The sequence below is a fragment of the Lepidochelys olivacea genome, assembly GCF_965140295.1.
Source record: "Lepidochelys olivacea isolate rLepOli2 genome assembly, chromosome: 2".
NCBI classification, from domain to species: Eukaryota; Metazoa; Chordata; order Testudines; family Cheloniidae; genus Lepidochelys; species Lepidochelys olivacea.
The window spans coordinates 258,545,619-258,564,876 of record NC_140412.1 but is presented as its reverse complement, the minus strand read 5'-3'; the positions used below and the strand labels follow the sequence as shown (position 1 = coordinate 258,564,876).

Sequence of the window (19,258 nt, the reverse complement as noted above, 5' to 3'; positions counted from 1 at the left end):
TGCACGAGTGGACGCTCAGAGCGGATGTCTTGCTTTTGCTCTTCTGTAGGTGGGGTTTTCCCCGGGTAGACCTGTTTGCCACCAGGGACAACACCCAGGGCCGCAGCCCGGGCTCACTTGCGGATGCATTTGCGATTCCGTGGAGAGGGGGCTTGATGTATGCGTTTCCCCCGCTCCCCTTGGTACACAAGGTCCTGCTCAAGGTACGCAGGGACAGGGTGGCGGTGGTCCTCATCGCCCCGGCGTGGCCCCCCGGCACTGATACGCAACACTCCTAGAGATGTCGGTGGAGGCCCCGGTAGTCCTGCCCCTACACCGGGACCTCATCACGCAGGATGGTGGGCGGCTTCTCTACCACGACCTGCAATCACTACACCTGACGGCGTGGAAGCTCTGTGGCTAAACGCCTTGGAGAGCCAGTGCTCCCTTCCTGTGCAGCAGGTTCTACTTGGCAGTAGGAAACCCTCTACCAGGGCTACCTATATGGCCAAGTGGAAAAGGTTCTCCTGTTGGTGTGAGCCTCGACAGGTGCAGCCGGGCCAGGCCCTGGTGCAAGCCATCCTCGAGTACCTCCTGCACCTCAAGCAGCAGGGGCTGGCCCCGTCCTCACTTAGAGTGCACCTGGCAGCCATCTCCCCCTTCCATCCGGGGTTTTTGGGGGGCTCGGTGTTTTCCCACCCAATGGTGGGATGGTTTCCTAAAGGATTGAAGAGGATGTTTCCATACTCTCACCCCCCACTCCCTCCTTGGAACCTTAACTTGGTCCTCTCTAAACTCATGGGACCCCCGGTTCGAGCCCCTTGCTACCTGCTCCCTTCTCCACCTTTCCTGGAAGGTGGCATTTCTGGTGGCCATTACTTCGGCCAGAAGGATGTCCGAGGTGAGGGCTCTCTCCTCTGAGCCACTGTATACAGTGTTTCACAGGGATAAGGTGCAGCTCCGACCACACCCCAAGTTCCTCTCTAAGGTGGTCTCTTAATTCCATTTGGGCCAGGACATTTGTCTGCTGGTGTTTTTTCCAAAACCCCATATGGACCCGAGTCACCGCAGCCTACACACCTAGATGCGTGTCGAGCGCTGGCATTCTATTTGGAGCACACCAAACCCTTTCATGAATCAGCGCAGCTGTTTGTGGCCGTAGCCGAGAGGATGAAAGGCCTCCCGGTGTCGGCGCAGCGGATCTCGTCTTGGATAACAAGCTGCATCCGGGTGTGCTATGAGCTAGCAGGTGTTCCGGCCCCGGTGGTCACGGCCCACTTGACTAGGGTGCAAGCGACTTCCACTGCTTTCCTGGCACAGGTCCTGATCCAGGAGATCTGCAGAGCAGCCACCTGGTCCTTAGTGCACACCTCCATGACCCACTACGCGGTCAACCAGCAGGCCAGAGAGGATGCGGCGGTTGGCAGAGCAGTCCTCCAGTCAGTTGTTCCGTGACTCCTACCCTCTTCCAGAGGTAAGCTTGTGATTCACCTAATGTGGAATTGACGTGAACAAGCACTCGAAGAAAAAAAGGTTACTTACCTTCTCGTAAGTGTTGTTCTTCGAGATGTGTGGTTCACGTCCTTTTCACCACCTACCCTCCTACCCCTCTGTCAGAGTCGCCTGCAAGAAAGAACTGGAGGGGGCCGGGCGGCAGGGGTATATATGCACGGTGCAGTGGTGCTAGTCGGGGGGCCCTGCCGGCCCAACGGGAGCCGCTAAGGGAAAAAGTTTCCGATGCTCGTGCACGCAGCACGCGCACACCTGATGTGTGATGGACGTGAACAACACATCTCGAAGAACAACACTTACGAGAAGGTAAGTAACCGTCTTTTGCAAAATTCCCTGTGTCTTTATTTTGGAACTGTGGAAGATATCTTTTTCCATTGTTATAATATTTTGTGTACTTAAACTTTTTCCCAGTCTGTTCCTTGCTATCACTGACACCTTTGTCATCCTTTGGTTTTGTCCCATATTTAGTAATTGAGTATTTATACGTCTGTTGTAGAGGAGTTCAGCAGGTGACTTTCCAGATTGTAGCTCTATAGCCAAATTGTGCTCAAATCTGGATCATCTCTTGCATCCATTATTTTATTTTTTAGCAAGTTCTTCACTATACATACTCCATATTCAGCTAATCATTTGGCAAGGAGGATATCTGGGACTTGGTGTCTCACGATGAAAAGTGTACATTTTAGCAAAGTCCAGGAAATCCAGAGTTCTTGGAATTCCATGATGTGCAAATTGTGACATGCTGGGATACAATCCAGACCAGTGCAGGGCTGTTACCCCTGCTCTGTAACCTGGGGTGCCTTGCAATGCCTTGCTGTTCTAGCCTCCAGTCTGGACTGCTCACAATCAGCCACCAGCATTCAGTGTGTTTGTGTTCCTGTTGCCTTCCAGTCACACCCTGACTTTTACCATACCAGACCCCATCACACTCCGTGTCCTCGACTATCACCCCATAAATGTATGTCCTGCATTGTCCAGCCCTCTCCCAGACAGTCCAGAAATATTAAGTTAGTTATTCCTTTAAGGAAATAATATGCAACAGCTTATCATAAGTGACGTTACCCAGACACTTTAATTTAAACACACTGGATTATATGGAACAATAAAACAAGTTTATTAACTACAAAGAGAGAGGTGGCTCTTAAGTGAGTGCAAGTAATGAGACATAAAAGTCAGAAATAGTTACAAGTAAAATAAAGACAAAATGCTTACTAGTGCCTAACTTAACAAACTATATTAGATTAAAGCAAAATTCCTCACCACATGCTTCCAGCGAGATTACTGACCAAACTCTTCAGGTCAGAACCCTTTCCCCAGAGTACAATGGCTGTTTCCTTTTATCTTCTCAGGTGCAGCGAATGTGATGGGCAGGGTCAGAGAGAGAAGTTTCTCTTGGGGTGTTTGCCCCTGCTTTTTATAGTTTGTCCCCCTTTCGAAAAACATTTCCAGCTGGGAACTAGGAGACAACATCTGTGTGGAAGGATGTTCTCTGCTGTTTTTTTCCACCTGTTTGAGCTTCCTTTGTTTTCCCTTCCTGCTTGATGACTCTGTTCAATACTTAAATACAAATTAAGGCAAACATACACTCCTTTGTTCAAGACAGAACTGTTTGACCAGTTTGTTGTTATGTGAGTTTTGAACATGCACCCTTAATGTCATACAGGGAAATCTTATAACTGCACATACAATATTACCACACATTTTATCAGGACAATACTGACCAGCAAATTATGAGTTTTCAAATGATACCTTATAAGACATACTTGGTAGAAAGATGATTACAGTATTGTATAGGCTGTAAATACAGGGCTGTATTCTGTTTACTATTGTTGGAATTCCATGATGTGCAAATACAGGTTTAATATTCCTGACAATTGTTGCAGCTGTGTGGTATCTTTGAGTGCGACTGCTTCTGGGAAATTGATCAATTTCCATGATTTGCAAGTGATCCTGTCTTCTCAGGCTGAACATGTGAATTCTGACTTTGTCCCATGGCACTGTGAGTTGTTTATGCAATATCATTGATTCTTGCTGCTGGGAATATCTGTATGTCTGACATATTCCACATTTGCTCACTATTTCTTTGTATTCTGGCCAGAGAAAAATAGCGACACCAATCTCTCTAGCTCTCCTTTTTGATTTGGTCTTCCCAAGGTGTCCTTCGTGCATTCATGCAAACATTTTCCTTCTCATTACTGAGGGAACCACCATTTGTGTACCCTTCAAGAGCACTCCTGAGATCACTGAAAGCTCATTTTATAGTGAGACTAGGCTTATAGCTAGTATCACTGCTTAGATTGTTTCATCTTTAGCTGTGTCTGTCTCCCAGTCATCTCAAATGCCTGGGGATACAGACGTGATACTTTTATCATGTTCACAGGTATGTTTACTGTTTGTTCTAGATCATCAGGCTGTGTACTGACAGATGGAGCATACTCTCTTGAGGATGTGTCTGCCATTGCTAAGTGGCATCCAGGTTGGAACTCAAGGATCACACCATACTTCCTTCTGTACTTTTGCTGTATCCTTGATAGTACTTCTCCAAGTCCCTTTTTGTGTACTGCAATCAGTAGTTTGTCATCAGTGTCTGCTTTGAAGCTACGCCCAAAAAGAAAGTCATGAAATCTTGTACCTCCGCACTCCAGAGCTGGTGTCTTTTTCAGTTTGTGCGTACTACTTCTCTGCAGTTGTCATAGCCCTTGATGCATAGCAGACTAGCAACTAACCAGTTCTGTGACCCTGTAATTGTCCTGGACCCAGCCCTCCTTTCTCAGCTTCTATGGAGAGTTTGATGTTTTTCAATATGTCAAAAAATGGCAGCATTTTAGTTGGTATCAGGATGTGCTTTACATCATTGGATGCAATGAAGGTATGAACTTGCTGACATAATTCAACATATCCAGCAGTTTTTGCATTCCCTTTCTTATCTTGAGGTCTTGGCATGTTCAGCATTGCCTAACTCGATGATTCATCAGACAAGATTAGTCTCTCTACCAAGTACACTATGTCCATTGTTTAACATTGACATTTGGCTTTATTTGGTTTAAGATTATTAGCTCTTGCAATTTCCAGTACTCTTCTCAGTGGTTCCTGATGTTCAATGGCGGTGCTTCCCCAAATGATGATGTCCTCTACGTACACATGGACATCTCTAGACCATCCAGCTCATTGTACAGTGAAGTACTTCTGCAGCTGAACATATTCCAAAAGACAGTTTTAGGAAGCAGTGTCTGCCAACTGGTGTGTTGAAAGTGCTGATCTTGGAGCTGTCTGTGTCCAAGCGGATCAGCCAAAATCCTGCTGGTGCATCTTTGCTGAAGACTTTGGCTCTGGCCACCTGAGATAATATTTCACTTCTTTTGGGCAAAAGGAAAGGTGGTCTCTTTATTTTTTTTTTGTTCAGCTCCTTGCATAGCCACTGTGCCCCTCCACATGCATAGCCACGGTGCCCCTCCATTTTTTCCTATGATTATAAAGGAGAGAACCCAGTTTATTGGTTCTTCCATTCTCCAGATTATACCATGTACTTTCCAGTTTCCCAGCTCTTCTTCTAGCCTCTTTCTTAAAGCTTGTGGAACTTTTCTTGTAGCATGTTCAACAGCTTCTACATCTTCTCTTAACCCCATCTTGTATATTACTGGGAGGGATCCATTTCCTGTAAATACATCTTTATATGATGCTCTTAAAACTCTCATACCTGGTTCTGTGTTGTCTTTGGCTCTCTGTGGTATATATTCCTTTGATGAGACCAAGCACCTCACATGTATATAGACCCAAGACTGGTTGCTTCTCTGTGTACCACCACACAACTCTTATTTTATTGTTTTCCCTTTGTATTTGAGTGTCAGTGTGCACTGTCCTGACACTGGAATAGTTCCTCCATTGTAGTCTTTCCACAACACTTATGAATTTTCCACTTTTATGTTCTCCTTAATCTCACTGTTCAGTTTGTTACATTCACTTTTGCCCCAGTGCCTGTCTTGTATGTCACGTGTGCCATTTGTGTACATTTTAAGTAGTCACCCTTTTGAGTCTGCAGCCTCCTCCATTACTGTGCATAAGGGCAGATCTTCCTCTTCATATGAGGTGTCCCATTCTGCATTCAATACATGCACTTTCCTGCTTCTCTGCACACTTTAGCGTAATGGTTGGTTTTTTTTTTTTTTTACAGTTTCCACACATTTGCCCAAATGCTGGGTGTTTCCTATGGTCATGCTGGTTGCCACATCGTTGGCATTGTTTCCTGTTTTCCATTTTAATTTCTGTGAACCTTTCCCTTGCTGGCTTAGCTCTGCTACTGGGTCATATGCTTTGTGACTTTCTCTAGGGTTTTAATTTGTATTTGTTCTGCTCTTTGCCATACACATATTGATTGCCCTTTCTCGTGTCAGATTCATCTTCCTTAGTGGACTTGTTTATTGGTACACCCCAGGACACTCTGGCCTTTAATGAGAGAATCTTTTAATATGCCACATTGGCAGACCTGTTTCATTGTAAGTCTGTAACAAACTTCTCTATTGTTTCCCTTCATTCTATGTTCTCATCCTGAACACGTATCTTTCACAAGTAACATTTTTTTCTAATGACACAATGATGCTCCAACATTTGCTTTATTTCTGCAAAGCTTTCCTCTCTTTTCCCACCTGGAATGCATTGTATACGCCTAGGGCATCTGTGCCTGCTACTGTTAAGAGCAGGGCAACCTTTTGCTCATTCTCCAGTTTATTTGCCCCTGTGGCTTTCATATACAGCACAACTTGCTGTTTGAACCTTTCCCAGGCATATTCTCACAGCTGCTGGAGGATTTGCTTACAGTGATACAGGCTCAGTAGCAGCCATTTTGATGTTACCTCTCTCACTGGGTCTTCCATCACTCCATGGCTTGGCTTTCATGGAGTACTTACTCTGTAGCATAAGTAGTGGATGTTTCTCCTCCCCATGGAAACAGGGGTCACCTAAAGCTAACCACACTCCTGGAGATGTATGCACTCTGCTCTGCTTTGCATTCAGGTTTGTGAACAGCCTGGTGTACTATGGCCTGAGCCTTAACGTGGGGAGTTTTGGCTTGGACATTTACCGGATGCAGCTTGTGTTCGGAGCTGTTGAAATACCAGCTCGCTTCGGCTGTATCTTCCTGCTGCAGTGGTTTGGGAGGAAGAAATGCCAGGGCTTCTTTCTGCTCCTGGGCCGAGCCGTGTGTCTTATCACCAGCATCCCAAAAGGTACACGGCAAGTCCCTGGAGTGCAGCCCAACCTACCTGGTGCCTGGAGCAGTCGAGTCCCAGACACGTTCCTTTGTACTCCATTTTCCTTCCTTCTATAGCTGAGCTGACTAGGGCCCGCTCTGTTGGCTCCTAACACTTGATTTCAATGCCTGAGCCACCTTCTCCGGAGATGCCGCCCACATGGCTCCATTCCTGACCAATTTCTGGATTTTCTTAGTGTTACTTTCTTCTTTTTACATTCCTGGTTCTTTAAAATCCCCCTGGTCTCACAGGCAAGCTCCATGGAACAACATGGTGTGCCTGTCAAGGAGACGTTTCCCTCTTGCAGGCCGAGGAGGAGTTATAAAGGGCTGGCAGTGTTTTTCTTTTCCTCCCACCCTCCTTGTTTTTTCCTCTTCTTTTCTCTCCTGTTGCCTGTGATCTCACTGCCTTCTCTTGTTGTTGTTCTGGAAGTGCCGGCAGTGTGCTCAGCACTGTACAAAATGCAAGGAAACCGGTTACAAATTTCTGTTGAACTCGCTGATGCCATAGTTCCGTTCTAGTGCTTTTCAAAGGGACTGAAACAGGCTGGTGCGATTCATGCTTCCTTCAGCCTTCGCCAGTGCTTGGGGTTTGTGGCAGAGCCCGAGATTTGAGTAGCGACAATAGCCTGCTGGCATCTGGGTAGGTAGATTAGAAAATCTGAATACCCCGTGCTAGTTAACTAAACTAAAAGGGGCTACCACCTCCCACAGCAGCTCTCTGGACCCAGAACTCTGCAGACCCCCTCGCTCCAGGTGCCCTAGGACCCAAGCAGGTGACTTCTGACTTCTGGATATTCTAGCCAAAATGGTATGACTGTTCTCTGACTAACGCTGCTCTGTGCTGACTGGCTGTTTGCTTCGACTCTCCCCATCCCTCCTCAGTCTCTTCACCTCACCTTTACTCCACATCTGCCTCTGTTTGCCAGAAGCTGGGAGTGGACGACAGGGGATGGATCACTTGATGAGTGCCTGGTCTGTTCATTCCCTCAGGGGCACCTGGCATTGGCCACTGTCGGAAGACAGGATACTGGGCTAGATGGACCATTTGGTCTTGACCCATTTTGGCCATTCTTATGCCTCTCCACCCCTGCATGGTCCCATCTCCCCATTCCCTTCCCTTTTCTTTTCATGGAGCAAATCACCTCCTATGTAACCCTCACCCCCCCCCCCCAAAATTGTGACACTAATGTGCAATTAGCCACCAGCACATTGATCTCTCTGCTTGTATATTCTACCCTGTTTCCCACCCTGTTTCTGTCTGGTCTGTTTACACAATATTGTCTCACTGTTTCCTTGTGCTCCACTGTTTTTCTCTTGTCTTGTACTTAGATTGTATGGTCTGTGGGGCAGGGACTGTCACTTTGTTCTGTGTTTGTACAGCACCTCGTCCATGACTAGGGCTCCTAGGTGCTACTATAATAACAAATAATAAATAATCATAAAAATAAGAAAAAAGAACATAATAGGAAAGATTTTCGAAGACACACAGGACAGTTTTGCACCCAGCTCCCACTGAAAGTTCATTGGAATTGAGGGATAATTCTTATTTGTACCTTTGAAAATCTCCCTCTGAAGCATCACGAGCTAAATTTGACGCTAGTGTAAATCCAGTGAAGTTGGTGGCTGACAGAACTCTGCTGACTTCCCGTGGATGATTCACTGCACCTCTCTATCTGGCTCCTAGAGCGTATTACAGTGTAACTTATCTCAAGCTCTCATCCCAGGGAGTGGCTGCAGTTGATCACCTAATAAATGTTGATCTTGGCCATTGGCTGAAGTTGCACTGGAAACCTTGGGGATTCTGTAAAGTGTGGTTCTAGTCTGACAAGTGACTGTGTACAACTGATGCCTTCTTACCCATGGTTTGACTCCCTGTGTGTGTCTCAAGTTGTATTTGCTGACTTCAATGCCAAAAATAAGTTTTCCCTCCTGTTCATTCTGCAGATCCAGGACATCTATGGGGGAACCAGATTCTAATTGGGCTAATAAATCAGACTTATAGAATACCAGGGTTAGAAGGGACCTCAAGAGGTCATCTAATCCAACCCCCTGCTCAAAGCAGGACCAATCCCCAGCTAAATCATCCCAGCCAGGGCTTTGTCAAGCCTGACCTTGAAAACCTCTAAGGAAGGAGATTCCACCACCACCCTAGACAACCCATTCTAGTGCTTCACCACCCTCCTAGAGAAAAAGTTTTTCCTAACATCCAACCTAAACCTCCTCCACTGCAATTTGAGACCATTACTCCTCGTTCTGTCATCTGCTACAACTGAGAACAGTCTAGATCCATCTTCTTTGGAACCCCCCTTCAGGTAGTTGAAAGCAGCTATCAAATCCCCCCTCATTCTTCTCTTCTGCAAACTAAACAATCCCAGTTCCCTTAGGCTCTCCTCATAAGTCTTGTGTTCCAGTCCCTAATAATTTTTGTTGCCCTCTGCTGGACACTCTCCAATTTTTCCACATCCTCCTTGTAGTGTGGGGTCCAAAACTGGACACAATACTCCAGATGAGGCCTCACCAATGTTGAACAGAGGGGAATGATCACTTCCCTCGATCTGCTGGCAATGCCCCTACTTATTCAGCCCAAAATGCCGTTTAGTCGACTTGGCAACGAGGGCACACTGCTGACTCATATCCAGCTTCTAGTCCACCATAACCCCTGGGTCCTTTTCTGCAGAACTGCTGCCTAGCCATTTGGTCCCTAGTCTGTAGCGGTGCATGGGATTCTTCTGTCCTAAGTGCAGGACTCTGCACTTGTCCTTGTCGAACCTCATCAGATTTCTTTTGGTCCAATCCTCTAATTTGTCTAGGTCCCTCTGTATCCTATCCCTACCCTCCAGCGTATCTACCACTCCTCCCAGTTTAGTGTCATCTGCAAGCTTGCTGAGGGTGCAATCCACGCCATCCTCCAGATCATTAATGAAGATATTGAACAAAACCGGCCCCAGGACTGACCCCTGGGGCACTCCGCTTGATACCGGCTGCCAACTAGACACGGAGCAGTGTCCACACCGTGCTATGCTGGCGGGAGACACTCTTCCACAAACATAGCTTCCGCCTCTCCCATTGGCATAACGTGTCTTCTCCAGACACCCTACAGTGGCATAGCTGCATTGGTACTGTAGACTTGCCCTGAGACACAGGAATTCTGTGGCGGAGCAGGGCCTTGAACCCAGGTTTCACACGTCCTAGGCTAGTGCCTAATGTCTAGACTTCCCTTCCTTTCTCCTCTTAAACCTTTAGAATTACATCAGTGTTAGACCCCAAAAAGGCCTAGATCCAAGCTCCCACACATGTGTGGCTAAATCCCCTGCTCTGCTTTGAAAATCCCAACCAATGCTTTCCGGTTGCATCCATTTTGCTGAGGCTTCTGCCTTCAGAAGCCAGTTAGTCATGACAAGTGAAACTTCTGTGTGTCTTGGTTTTATTTGCTGTGGAAATGCTAACAGATCCTTTACTATTGCACGTGAAGTCTGGAGTGTGGAAAGTAATTAGTGGGTTTCGAAGTACATGCTTGAAGATTAAAAAAATAATTCATTAGGTTGACATAAGCATGGAGCATGCAACAACATTTCATGTTGTCTTAGCTGATTATTTTTTGGACTCACATTGGCTTTAAACATTAACTTCAGCCCATATGAAAAAAGCTTCCATGCTACACTGCACCACTGGACAAGCAAACGACAGACTTTGAAGATATTATCAACAAAATAGGAGATTTGGGACCATTTCAAAAATGTCTGGTGCTGATGCTCAGCCTTGCAAACTTTCTAATGACTTTTCCCATGTTTGGCCAAGTGTTCCTGGTTCCGGATGTGCCTCATCACTCTAAGACAAGCTGGATCTATGCCATTAGCCCAAACCTGACTGAGGAACAGCTGCTGAAGCTAAATATCCCTAGGAACACACAGGGATCTTATGAAGAATGCCTCATGTAAACTCCTGTGAATTGGGATATTGACTCCATCGGAGAATACGGCCTTAATGTCACTTAGAAGTGCCAAGAGGGGTGGGTCTATTCTTCAGGACAAAACCCAGTGTTTTGGGTTTGGTGACTCAGGTTTGTAACTGCATTTTGAGTCTATATTTATTGCTAAGGATCATGCTGATCTGAAAGTGTACACACACACTGGGGATTGTCTACACATAATGGATATGCTGGATTTTAAATCAGTTTAAACCAGCCCAACCGTGTGGATGCACATAGATTGCTTTACAGTTGACTTATATTGATTTAGCTTAGTCTGGTCATTTTAAATGCCAATTTTTTGTTAAACAGGTGCAGCTATTAGGTGTGGACCAGCCATTAGTGTTTGCAGCTTGCGAGCAGCCAGGCAGAAAGGAGAGAGGAAGCATTGTCCAGTGGTTAGAGCACTTCTGGACCATGGGGGATCTAGCTACAGTTCCTCCTCTACTGCAAATATCTGGTTTGACCCAGTGCAAGGCACTTAGGGTGCGTCTACACTGCAAATGAGGGTGTAATTGTAGCGTGGGTAAGCATGCCTGCACTGGCTTTACTCTGACTAGTGCGCGTAGCAGAAGTGGTGGCATGGACTAGGAGCTGCAGTACAAGACCCTGGGGGAACCTGGATATGTACTTGTGTTGCTGAGGGTCCATGCTGCCCCATCTTCACTGCTATTGTTACCTATGTTAGCTAGATTAAAGCTCTCATGGGCACGGCTACCCGTGGTTCAGCTATAGTAGGTGAATGAATGGTGGTTTGGATTTATAGGCAGTGTACCTTAATCTCCAGTTCCCTCTGGGAACATTTGTGCTGCTAGCAAGTCATGAATCCAGCCATCAAAATAAAACCCCTCTAAAACGAAACCTACTTTGTTTCCTTCTTTCAGTTTGACCTGGTATGTGACCAAAAAGAGCTACATGACATCTCCCAATCATTTACATGGTGGGACTTCTCCTTGGAGCCGTGGTCTTTGGTTTCTTAAGTGACAGGTAAACACAGAGAAAATCTACTTGCAGTTACCTGTGCAAAGTCAGCAACTTAACCTCGCTTGGGGGCGTATTGCATGGAGCCTCGCTGCCACAGGGCTGCGGTGAAGGCTGATGTTAGAGCACTGGAGCCCAGACCTCTAGGCCCTGACACTGATGTGCCCTGTAGGCTAGATGTGGCTTCTCCAGAGATGGAGTGAAAGGTCTAAGCATCAGCCACTGTGCGTGGGGAGGTAGGGTGTGGGGGGAGTGGGAAAGGAGGGTTGAAACCGAACTGGGTGGAGCTGCAGGGCTGGATTGGGGAAGGGGGGTTGGAGCGGGACTCAGGGGTTCTGGATCAGAGCATGGGAGGCTGTGGGTGTGTGGAGGGTAATGGAATGAAGCTGAAGGAGGCCAAGTCGGGGGATCTTGGGGAAGGCTTGTGAAGGCCTGAAATGGGGCTGGGGGGAGGGCAGATCAGGGAAATGGGGGCCAGAAAGGCAGCTAAAAGGGCCTGGGAGGCTGAGTGGATTGGGACTGGGGGAGCTGACAGCTAGACTGAAGGAGGCTGGAGAGTGTGGCTGAGGGGGACATGAAGGATCTAGAGAGAAGCTCGGCATGAGGTATGGGATGGGAGGGCTGGATTGGGACTATGGGAGATGGGAGGGCTGGATTGGCACTGTGGGGGAGCTAGGAAGGAGGTGGGGGACAGGAGGAATGGATTAGGGCTCATGGGGAACTAGGCAGGATTGCGGGGATGGGAGAGATGGATTGGGACCGTAGGGGAGTTAGGCTGGAGGTGGGGGATGGGAGGGCTGGATTATGGCCGAGGGGGATGGGAGGGATGAACTGGGGCTGTGGGGGAGCTTGGCAGGAACATGAGGATGGGAGGGATGGACTGGGGCTCTGGGGAGCTAGGCAGGATTGGGGGGATGGGAGAGATGGATTGGGGCTGTAGGGGAGGTAGACAGGAGTTGAGGGACAGGAGGGCTAGAATGGGGCCATGGGGGAGCTAGGCAGGGTAGAGGGGACGGGAAGGATGGATTGGGGCTGTGGGGGAGCTAGGAAGGATTGGGGCAATGGGAGGGCTGGATTGGGGCTGTGGGAGAACTAGGGAGGAGGTGGGGGATGGGAGGGCTGGATTGGGGCTGTGTGGGAGCTAGGGAGGAGGTGGGGAATGGGAGGGCTGGATTGGGGCCGTGGGGGAGCTAGGGAGGAAGTGGGGGAGGGGAGGGCTGGATTGGGGCTGTGGGGGAGCTAGGCAGGAAGTGGGAGAGGGGAGGGCTGGATTGGGGCTGTGGGGGAGCTAGGCAGGTGGTGGGGGACCGGAGGGCTGGATTGGGGCTGTGGAGAGATCTCCAAGAGTGCGGGAAGCTGGACTGGGATGGATTTTAGAAATGGAAATGGAGCCCCCAACCTATTCTTGCACCAGGGCCCTTGGGGCCTTGTTTAGCCACTGCTGGGGGAGGGCATTCTCTGAATTTCTTCCTACCCCAGCCCCCAACACCTCAGTCTCCCTTGTCTCCTCACAATTCCCTGCTGCTCATTCTTCCTCATCCCCGTTCTTCTACTTGTGTTCCTGTCCTACCCAAAGCAGGCAAAGTGCTCACTGATCTGGCCCTTTGTTATGTTTAGAATGGGGTTCAGAACCTACCATAAGTTTTATTATTATTTACTGGTGAAGGTGTACTTTGCCATAAAAATAAAAATCAGCCCCTGCCCTAAAGAGTTTAGCTTCTCTAAGACAGGGCGACACAGAGGGGAGCTCAGAAGTGGGATGAAGTGAATGTGTTTCTGATGGAGAGGATGGTGTTGTAAATATAAACTATGGATCATTTTCCCCATTTTATATAGACTGGGAAAGTGACTTGCCCAAGGTCATCCTGCCTGTCACAGAGTTCAGGATGAAGTGAGCAGTAGCTCACGAAAGCTTATGCTCAAATAAATTGGTTAGTCTCTAAGGTGCCACAAGTACTCCTTTTCTTTTTGCAAATACAGACTAACACGGCTGTTACTCTGAAACCAGGAATAGAACGTAGAGCTCCTGATTGCCAGTCCAATGCTCTGTCCCCCAGGCCCCACTTCCTCCAGTGCCTCAAGTTTTCCGTGACCAGCTTGACACACCTTAAAGGGGCCGTTTAAAGGTGTACCACTTTGGGCACCCAAAGTCACTTCTCTTCTGATCATCTTGGCCAGAACTCGGATGTGACAGGATTCCAATCTTAACATTATTTAAGCCCTATATCAACCAACTAGCGTGTCCAGCCAAGTTCTGACACTGATGACTATCACTACATTTTCCAGGTGCCTTACCTGCTGTATTAGGAGTGAAAGCTGCTAGTAGCCTCAGAGATTTACGAAAATGTTTCCTCCCCTAGGATTGGGCGGCATCCCATCATTTTGCTCCCCATGCTTATAAGGGGGCATTTGGTGTTGGAGCAGCTTTTGTGCCAAATTTCTATGTCTACGTCGTCTTGAGATGTCTTGTGGGTGCTGCTGCATCTGGAATCTTCACAGGAGCCCTGGCTTTAGGTAAGACTCTCTCACTGCTCGATCTTTTAGCTACACAGGATATTTGGTCTGACAAAAGGCAATGAAAAGACTCCAGGGACAAACGCTCGGTGCAATTACATGTTACATGGCGTTAAAAATTGACTACCAAATTAATGTAGCTCGAAATACAGTGGGCCTGATCTTCCTCTCACGCTGGGGTAAATCAGGAGTAATCACATTAAAGTCAGGTGAGTGACACCAGTGAAGGAAAGAGGAGAATCCGGCCTGGGTATTTACATATTTGGTGGGAGGTAGGCAGAAAGCATAGGAGCAGGTTCAGTGAGTTGGAGAATGTGAAATATTGGTTTATTTGTGCTCGGTTTGTCATTAGTATCTCCAGCGGTGCAAGTAGAAATCATTTCTCGCTGGTACTGCACTCATGGGAGGGACACAAAGGGGGGCACGTGACCTCCCCACGTGACCCTCCATGTGACTCCTCCCCACCCCAGCCCGGGCCCCCACACTCTCCCTGTCTCCAACACCCTCCTTACCCATCTTAAAATTTTACAACTGCGTCTTTGACTTGGTCCTGATCAATGTAAAACAGCAATACATATGCCAACAAGCTTAAACAAAGCCTTTGTTAGCATACATATTGTGCTGTTAAGAATGAATCGGATTTAGTGAACATTTCCTAGTCAGGCTGGTCATTCTCCTTCTCTGCTAAGCCCTGCCAGCTACTGAGGCACTGCTCCCCTGCTCCAGCCCTCCCACCACCTGCAACAGACTGCTTACAACCGCATCCTCCCCAGCTGGATTGTCCGCTGTTCGGAGCCTTCTGCCAGGATCTGCATCCGTGGATAGGGTCCCTAGTGTGTACCCATAAATTACCAGGATGATGACTAGTACTTTGATTACTTGTGGCACCTTAGAGACTAACCAATTTATTTGAGCATAAATAAATTGGTTAGTCTCTAAGGTGCCACAAGTACTCCTTTTCTTTTTGTGAATACAGACTAACGCTGCTGCTACTCTGAAACCTAGTACTTCGATTGTTAATTCTTCTTCTAATATTTAAGGTACTTAATTTCTTGGTGATTTACTTCTGTATATAATTAGCGTAGCATTTATTTTATACTGGAGTGTTTTGCAGACCCACAGATTGTGAAATGGCAGGGAACTTGCATTCGGTATGTTCTGCCAACACAGAAAAACTGTGAGAAGCCACATTTCTGACTCAGAATTTGAAATCTCAGTCATGCAGTATTTCTTCACTGACAATATGCATCTCTCTCATTTTAAATTAGTGTTGTTATGGCTCTGGGGTGAACTGTCCCTTTGCCCTATCTGTCTCCCCCAGTCTCTCTATGTGCAGCATCTTTCAAGTGACAGGCCTACAGCCATTCTCAGCATTCTCCCAAGCATCTGCTTTACTTCTATCTTGGGCAGTCGGACGGGTATTCTATATTTGGCAGTACTCATTAACTGTCTCAGTTTCCCCACTCTTAGAATCATAGAATCATAGAATATCAGGGTTGGAAGGGACCCCAGAAGGTCATCTAGTCCAACCCCCTGCTCAAAGCAGGACCAATTCCCAGTTAAATCATCCCAGCCAGGGCTTTGTCAAGCCTGACCTTAAAAACCTCTAAGGAAGGAGATTCTACCACCTCCCTAGGTAACGCATTCCAGTGTTTCACCACCCTCTTAGTGAAAAAGTTTTTCCTAATATCCAATCTAAACCTCCCCCACTGCAACTTGAGACCATTACTCCTCGTTCTGTCATCTGCTACCATTGAGAACAGTCTAGAGCCATCCTCTTTGGAACCCCCTTTCAGGTAGTTGAAAGCAGCTATCAAATCCCCCCTCATTCTTCTCTTCTGCAGGCTAAACAATCCCAGCTCCCTCAGCCTCTCCTCATAACTCATGTGTTCTAGACCCCTAATCATTTTTGTTGCCCTTCGCTGGACTCTCTCCAATTTATCCACATCCTTCTTGAAGTGTGGGGCCCAAAACTGGACACAGTACTCCAGATGAGGCCTCACCAATGTCGAATAGAGGGGAATGATCACGTCTTGGATGGAAGGTGATACACAGCACGCCTCCGCTGTGCCTCAGTTTCAGCCACAGTAATGCTCAGCTCTGCCTGAATCTCCTTGATAAGAGCAGGCAGTGAACTGGCTTCTTTGGGCACCGACTTTGGCCTCAGGGAGATTACACTTGAGCCAGTGTGATTCACACCTCCCCTGTGGGAATGGGTGGAGACCCTCTTTCCTCCCATTCATGTGCTTATTCACAGATGCTGGGGAAGCCACTTCCTTCCCATCAAATGCCCTAGCTGTGTTCTGCTCCTTTCCTGGCTGCAGCAGAGGGGAAAGGAGCAGAGCGCAGCCCTGCCCCTCCAGCCATGTTCTCTGGTGGGGCTATGCAGCTCTGTGGGTTTGGGGCCGGAGCTGCCAGTGTGGGGCCATCTGGTGGCCCCACGTCTTTCTTGTACCCTGTACTGGCTAGAAATCTCTTGCAGGTATGGGGCACCAGAGGGTACAGCCGTACTTGCACTCCTGAGTATCTCCCATGAGTGGCTATTAGCTATCGTATCTCTAAGATCACTGGCTACACACAGACAGGAAAGCCCCTCTCTTATCAATGTACTTTACATGTATGGAGCACTTTTCCCTGGAGAGTCACAAAAGTTCTTTAGTCAAACCTCTCAGCAGTACTGAGAGGCAGCGAATTATTATTTATACCCATTTTACAGATGTGTAAACTGAGGTCCAGAAATTATGGCAGAAATTTTCAAAAGGGACCAGTGAATCTTGAGTGCCCAATAAGAGTCAACTTAAAGAGGCCTGAGTTTCAAAAAGTGCCAAGCACACAGTTTCTTAAAATCGGACCCCTTTAAGATGACTCTGATTGGACAGTCAGAAATGGAAGCCCCTAAAGTCACTAGTCAGTTCTGAAAGCCTGGGTGTATGTGATTTATCTACGGTCACCTAGTGCCAAACCCCAGAGTACTGACCTCAGAGCCTTTGCTCTAGCTACTAGATAGCACTCCCCAAATGAAAGCTGATCTAGTTTAGAATAGAAAAAAAATCCTTTAAAGGTGCTGAATCATTAGGATTCTCAGCAGTTCAATCTGCGTTAATGTCTCTAGGTATTGAATGGGTTGGAGTCCCCTACTGGTCACATGCAGTAATTGTTACCCACTTCTGCTTTTCCGTTGGACAGATGGTTTTGGCTGGCTTAGCTTATGGCGTTCGCAACTAGAGGTTGCTGCAGTTTGCTGGACCTGCCCCTGTATTTTGTCTTTTCTTTTACATATGGTAAGCATGCATTTGCCAGAGAGCTCTTCTCAAGCATTGCAGTGTTATTTGTGATCCAGGTTATACACGGGCTTTACAGGGTGGATTCAACTACTTATTGCAGGGTTGGCTCTTTCCCAATATAGCCCATATCTTGTAAAGGTTTATACATAGTTAATGGGATCTGCTGGGCCCCCAGCATTTTTGGCTATCAGCCACTTTTATGTAGGTGCCTAACTTTAGGCACCAAGATTTGAAAATCTTGGCATGACGGTAACATTATTTCTATTGAAACTAAACAACCCATATACACACACCCAAACCATAGCACCTCAGAAGAATTACATCTCCCGTAGTAAACACACATCATCGGATAGATTTTACTGCTATGGAAGATGCATCAAGTGGATGAAGTTAAGTGAGTAACTGGGATTTTGATAGCAAAGAACTCTTTGGAATTCACGTGCTTTGTAGGGTCCTTCCAGAATCTGCTCGGTGGCTCCTGACACAAAAGAGAAGGTAAAGGAAGCCAAAAAATTGATTCAAAAGCAGCATCTGTGACTAAACGGACCATCTCTCCAGAACTGCTTGATCAGGTCATAAATCCTGAGACGGGGGTATTTACAAAATATATATATAAGTGTAAGATTCAGAGACCAATTTTTTGGGGGGTAAAACAGAGATAAATATTTATATAAGTGGATAAATAGCTTTAAAATGTTTTTAATGACTCTTGTGCTGCCTGTGAATAACGCTTTACTGTGTTCCAGGACTGAACATCCAGTTTCAGGCCTTATTGTTTCAGTGTTATTTAGACCGTAAAATAAGGTTTTTTTGGTAAGAAACTCTTGGGGGAATTTCTCCTTCTGTCTTCTAGCAAACACCCCAAAATACAGGGGGGAGATTTTAAAAAGCACCTAATGGATTTAGGTGCACATGTCGCAAGTCAGTGGGACTGCGGTGTCTAAATTCCTTAAGAATTTTTTTAAATCTCCCCCAGAAACAGAATTATCCTAATATTCTCAAATCTCATATGAGCAAACCAATCCTCACTTGTGAATTCATGTTGTGCTCAGAGAAGCTCCTAATATTTTTTCCTGTTTGCCAAAAGAGGAGAGAGAACTTCAGAGGCTGTGTTCATATGATGTGCCATTTGCTGATGCTCCATGACCGCACTGGTCCTTAAAAGTCCTGCAAGTCATTTCTCCTGGGGGAATTTTGGCCAAAAAATTAAAAATTCTGCACTAAAAAATTAAAAATTCTATGCACAGTATTTTAAAATTTTGCTTATTTTATTTGTCAAAATAACACAATATAATCACACCACTTTCAATTAGTTTGGTAATTTACTTCAAAATACCTGTCAGCAAATATGTCTGAAACAATACTGACAACAAAAAAGATTCCCCTCAGGAATAGAAAGTTAAAGGAACCCCTGCAACAACCCAGTTCCTGTTTGTCTGTTGTTCTTTCATTGGGTGTGTCAGTCTGGGTATGTCAAGCCCACATCTTGGGGGAAAACTCTGCCCTTATGGTCTCAGACAACGGCACCCCCTACCTCCCAGAGCCCAGGCACGCCCCTCCACAGCCCAGCCACCCACACCCCCTACACTCCAGAGCCCAGCCGCAGAACGCCCTCCAGCCCAGACACCCCCATCCCTTCCCGCCAGGGATCCAGAGAGTACAGAGTTTCCTGCATGCTGCCTCCTTCCTTCAGGACATGCTGGGAACTGCAGCTTCCCGGAACCATCCAGTTACTCCTTCCCCTCGCCCCTCCCCTCCCCCAGCGCCCTGTAT

At 47.0% G+C, this 19,258-nt stretch overlaps 1 pseudogene across 1 annotated transcript; it reads left to right on the top strand.

Annotated features, from left to right (window-relative positions):
* Positions 1-280: 280 nt before the first annotated feature.
* LOC311516799 (solute carrier family 22 member 13-like) lies at positions 281-18,237 on the top strand (annotated as a pseudogene). The gene is made up of 9 exons: positions 281-338; positions 836-880; positions 1,733-1,797; positions 11,591-11,693; positions 14,048-14,137; positions 16,671-16,683; positions 17,388-17,482; positions 17,936-18,057; positions 18,232-18,237. The product of its transcript is annotated as a solute carrier family 22 member 13-like (transcript).
* The last annotated feature ends 1,021 nt before the right edge of the window (positions 18,238-19,258 follow it).